Source organism: Tursiops truncatus, chromosome X (assembly GCF_011762595.2).
Source record: "Tursiops truncatus isolate mTurTru1 chromosome X, mTurTru1.mat.Y, whole genome shotgun sequence".
NCBI classification, from domain to species: domain Eukaryota; kingdom Metazoa; phylum Chordata; class Mammalia; order Artiodactyla; family Delphinidae; genus Tursiops; species Tursiops truncatus.
The window spans coordinates 3,646,718-3,652,456 of NC_047055.1; the positions used below are offsets into that span (position 1 = coordinate 3,646,718).

General features: G+C 41.3%; 1 pseudogene; it reads left to right on the top strand.

Annotated features, from left to right (window-relative positions):
- The first annotated feature begins 4,282 nt into the window (after nt 1-4,282).
- Nucleotides 4,283-4,930, top strand: LOC101320369 (small ribosomal subunit protein eS4, X isoform-like; annotated as a pseudogene).
- The last annotated feature ends 809 nt before the right edge of the window (nt 4,931-5,739 follow it).

A 5,739-nucleotide genomic window follows, 5' to 3' on the forward strand; every position in this document is an offset into this window, starting at 1 on the left:
TGTACTTCTCCATAGATACTATCAGTGCCAGAAGACAGTGGAGCGATGTTCTACAAAGTTCTGAGGGAAAGAAAGTATGACTCGAATATTTCACCCAGCCAATTTATTATTCAAGGATAAATGCTATTCACAGTCAGGAAAGACTCAGGGAATTGAGTATGCATTAGCCCTTCTTGAAAAACATACCCAATGAGAAAAATCTTGCCAACCAAGGGGTAGATGAGAATTCAGAAATAGATAGCTATGAGCATTAGCTCTCTATGTCTATTGAATCCATTAAAATATGAAACTAAGGCTAACTATAGAATCTCCACTAAATGACCGGAAGAGTCACAGCCTTGCAGAATAGAGTATATTATAACCGTTTAAAAAGTGAAGCCAAAATAACCAACAAAAATTGGAAAGTGGGAGAACAAGAAAATGAGGTGGAAAGTGAAAAGATGAGAACAAGTCTCATCTTCCATTGTGGAGAGTCAGTTGCTAGTAGATTTCAAACGCTAGTAGTTATGTAGATTTCAAAAGTGGGGGAGGAGAGGGGAGAGGCAGACAGGAAGGGCAGAAGATGGGAGAGGAGGAAAAGGAAACAATGTTTTCCAATCACCCTTCTGTCCCCCAGAGGAGCCTCTCTGGAGCTAATAAACCTTAGCGGGAAGGAAGATTTACATCAAGTTCAGCAGTACCTTTATTTTTACACTAGCTCCTTTTTTATACTTTAAATTCAAGTAAAACCAAATTTCACACTTTTGATTAAAAACAACAGTATGATCCCAGTATTATAAAATTCTTTCTAGACAATTTGCTGTCTTCTACCTGGACATGTGTATAAAGAGACGGTTGGGAAGCTATTCCCCAAATGGTAACCGTATTTCTTTCTTTTCTGGGTAATGAAATTGTTGGTGATTTACTTGTTTCTTCATTGTAATTCTTAAATTGCTTCAGTTTTGTAATATGCATTACCTACTTTATAAAAAAAAATAAAGTGATTATTCTCTTAAAACTATTAAGAATGAAGAAGCGGGCTTCCCTGGTGGCGCAGTGGTTGAGAGTCCGCCTGCCGATGCGGGGGACACGGGTTCGTGCCCCGGTCCGGGAGGATCCCACATGCTGCGGAGCAGCTGGGCCCGTGAGCCATGGCCGCTGAGCCTGCGCGTCCGGAGCCTGTGCTCCGCAACGGGAGAGGCCACGACAGTGAGAGGCCCGCGTACAAAAAAAAAAAAAAGCTACCGTGATACAAACTGAATATTGCCACCCTGATTCACTGTTCACTAATTACGGTGGAGGAGGACAATGGAATCCAGGAGCGATTAACACGAGTCTTAATTGAACTTTTGCTAAGTTGTGCAAAAGGGGCCACTTGTTTGCTGCAGCAAGGCACCTGCAGTGGCACCATAGGCCGGCCTGCCCATGGTGGAGGGCTGGCAAGAGCCCTGCTTACCCAGTGAGGTGGTGGTAAAGCAGTTTATCCCTTATTTGCAGATGTGATGGATATTTTATAATAGAAATAGCAAACACATATAGTGCTTACTGTGTGCCAGGCACTATTTGGAATGCTTTACACATATATTCAATCCTCACAACACCACCAGGAAGTTGATCTATCCCCATTATACCGTCGTGGAAACGGAAGCACAGTGACAGTGAGTGACTGGCCCAAGACCCCAGAGCTTGGACGTGGCAGAGCTGGGATTCAAACCCAAGCAGCCTGGCTCTAGTATCAGAGCTCTTAACCATTACATTAATTACAAAATGCCATATTTTAATGATTCTGAGATGCACTTTTCTCATCTCTGAAATTGAGACGCATTTTACAAGCAATGGTATTTCATGGTTTAGCTGGCAACATATTCACTTTGTTAGGGGTATGCAAAATAACAGTGCTTCTTAAATTCAATGATACAGAGTATTAAACTGTCCAATTACCCATTCTCTTGAAATCATGGTGCCACGGCACGTCACACACATTAGTGCTTGGGGAAGATCTTCAGCACCAATAAGACCCAATATTGGGCTGAGTGGGGCAGTGGTGGCATGATCAGGGCTTGGTGGTCCACCTCCCGAGTTTCATTAATGCACCCTTCAGCAGCAGAGGGCAGCAAGACACCCAGTGACCAGGTAGGACAAAGGACATGGCCACAGCGGCCAGCAAGAACGCAGAGGGCAGCACAGAGACCCCCGTGTGGAGCTGGGATTCCCTCTCCCTGAAGATACATGGGAATCTCCCCATGCCAGATGCCATCTTGGATAGCACAAGTGTTTGGAGAAGAAAGTCGAAAAGACTGAGCATTTAGTTAGTTTGAAGTACCTAAAAAAACAATGACCTTAATCTGCAGAAGAGTTCATATCCTTTAATTACCAAGTCCACGATTTTTCTCTTCTACATCATGGGAACAGGAGTTTCAAAGTGAGATAAGAAGAATTATAGCAAGTTAGGAAGGCTGAACTTCTTTGCCTATCTGGGTAGGGTGAGTATAAATTGTTAATCTCACAACATTAATTATTTCTTTATTTGTATATTTAGTCGTTACAAAAAAACAAGATTTAAGACAGCCTAAATAGTGTTATGACTAAAGGATTTGGAGAGAAGTGCACTCAGAAAGCCAGGGATGCCCACAGTGGAGAGACGTGACAGGCAGCACTTAGTCTCATTGCTGTTTCCCCTTACCATGCCACACAGAATTTCCCTAAACATCAAGAAAACCAAAACCAAAGGAGAGACATGACAGGCAGCACTTATTCTAGGGAGAGCCTTCTGGTTCCCAGAAAGAGATTCCTTCCAGTATCCTCAAGTGGGAAGAGAGGGGACTCCATGGAGTGGACATGACTGCTTTGGTCAGCCCATAACCCTTCCTCCGTCTTCTAAGAATACTGGGTTTCTCCTTTAGGAAACTACTCCTCCTCAATTAATATGGTTCACTGAGGGAGGGAGGAGGCTGTTAATCATAGCTCAGACTGGCCAATGAGGGTAATCCATCTCTCTAGCCAGAGGAATTGGTCTAGGGGTGAACACCTGACTGAGGCTGGGTCGGTGAGACTCTTCACAGAGAGGAAGTGCATGGTGGGTGAGGATCCCTCTCTCTGCTAGCACCAAAAACACTAAGAACCAACTAACTTCAGTCATCAGTGGCTGTCTACAGAAGGAATAAATTATCTACAGAATGGAGTCAATTTTTGAGAAAAAAACATCCCAAGACAAGGAAGGAGGGGCAAAGCCGTAGCAATTTTAAGCCCCTAAAGCCAGCTCAAGTCCTGAACTTCCCAGTCTAGTGAACCAATAAATGCCATTTTGGCTCAAGCTAGTTTGAGGTGGGTTTCCATCACCTGTCACCTAAATTGTCCTGACAGCTGCAACGCACATACATGGGAACCCAGAATTCTGTGGCTCTTCACTCAGACCACTAACATGGCCCAGCTACTCTGCATTGATTGCCCATAGCTACTGTCCCAAACTGATTTCCTCACCCTCTACTATTTACTTCTCTATTCATGACTTCTACACTACTGTGGTTCATTCTCCCTGATAACTTCAGCCTCCCAAGAACTTGGCAGAGGTACGTCTCTTCTTATGGCTCCTCTGACCTCTGTTGACCTCATGGCCTTCCAGCTTCTGCTCCCACTGCTCACTACCTCATCCTTTAGAAGTTCCCAGCCACAAGTTCCTTAGAGGATCTGATGGGCCGGGCTCATCTTTTTGTGTTGGGCCACAGCACAGATCAGTACATAGCTACACTGCAAGCTCCTTGAGGGCACCTAAGTATATTTTGTCCAACTTTAGATGGTATTATAATTTTTATTATCAGTTTCGACATGTTCATTGCTAGTATACAGAAATACAATTGATTTTTGTATGTTGATCTCGTATCCTGCAACATTGCTGAACTCATTAGTTCTAAGAGTTTTTGACATAGATTCCCTGGGATTTCTGCATAGACAATCATGCCATCTGCAGATAGGGACACTTTTATTTCACAAGGCCAAAATTGCTAGAACTGAAAAAAACAAATACAGAAATCCACAATTATAGTTGGAGACATCCACAACCCTCTGTCAGTAATTGATATATCACACAGGCAGAAAGTCAGTAGGGATGTAGATGACCTGGACAGCGCTATCAATCGACTTAATGTAATTGACATTTATAGAATACTCCACGCAGCTCTTTCAGTACCTAGCGCAGCCATGGCTCATAGTTCCAAGAAGCATCTGACCCTTCTATGAGCCTTAAACTATCAAACTGAACATTTTGTCTTAAAAACAAAGGAGTTTTAAATTATGCAATTAATACATGGCTCCTTGTCCATCTACCAATCCCCACAACCTGAGAGAATGTTCCCCTCTCATCGTTTTCCTAAGTAACAGACTTAAGTATGCTCCAGTAGGAAGTAAAGAAGATCTGCGTGAAGCAGCTCATTAAGGCTGATGGTAAGGTCTGAACTGATATAACCTACCCTGCTGGTTTTATGGATGTCATCAGCATTGACAAGACCAATCTATGACACCAAGTGTTGCTTTGCTGTTCATCATATTATGCCCAAAGAGGCCACATGCAAATTGTGCAAAGGGAGAAAGATCTTTGTGGGCACAAAAGGAATCACTTCTCCAGTGACCAGTGATCCTCAAATTATCTGCTACCCTAATCCCCTCAGCAAGGTGAATGACACCGCTCAAATTGATTTGGATACTGTGTATGGTGGTGACCAGAGGTGCTAACCTGAAAAGAGTAGGTATGACCACCAACGGAGAGACATCCTGGCTCTTTTGATATGGTTCATATGAAAGATGCCAAAGGCAACAGCTTTGCCACCTAGATCTCCAACATTTTCATTACTGGCAAAGGCAACAAACCATGGATTCCTCTTCCCTGAGGAAAAGGTGTCTACCTCACTATTGCTGAAGAGACCAGAGACTGGCTGCCAGACAGAGGAGTAGGTAAAATGATCTATAGCAGGTAACATAATTTGAAAAGGTTTTTTAAACTTAAATCTAATACAGCATGAAAATATAATAAAATAATCCATTCAACAACCACAGAATACACAAGCTCACATGGAACATTCACCAATATAGACCACATTGTGGGTCATAAAATACACCTTACAATTTTAAAAGAGTAGAAATCATATAAAACATATTCATATATCACAATGGAATTAAATTAGAACTCAAAACAGAAAGATAGCTAGAAAATCGTCAAATTAATTAAACAACCTACTTATAAACAACACATGGGTCAAAGAAGAAGGCTCAAATAAATCTAAAAATATTGCTAACTAAATGATACAACTTATCAAAATCTGTGAGATGCAGCAAAAGCAATGCTTAGAGGGAAATTTATAGCATAAAATGCACATATTAAAAAAGAAGAAAGATCTAATATCAATAATCTAATCTTCCACTTTAGGAAACTACAAAAAGAAGAGCAATTTAAGCCTACAGGAAGTATAATAAAAGAAATAATAAAAATTGGACCAGAAATCAATGAAACTGAAAACAGTAAAAACGGTATAGAAAATCAATGAAATCAAAAGCTGATTCTCTGAAAGATCAGTAAAAGTGATAAAACTCTATCCAGTCAAACCAAGAAAAAAAAAGAGAAGAAAAAAATTGCTAATATCAGAAATGAAAGAAGAGCCATCACTACTGATCCCATGGACTACAGGGTAATAAACGAATACTATGAACAATGTTATGCTCACAAATTTGATAACTTAGATGAAATGGATCAATTCCTTAAGATACAAA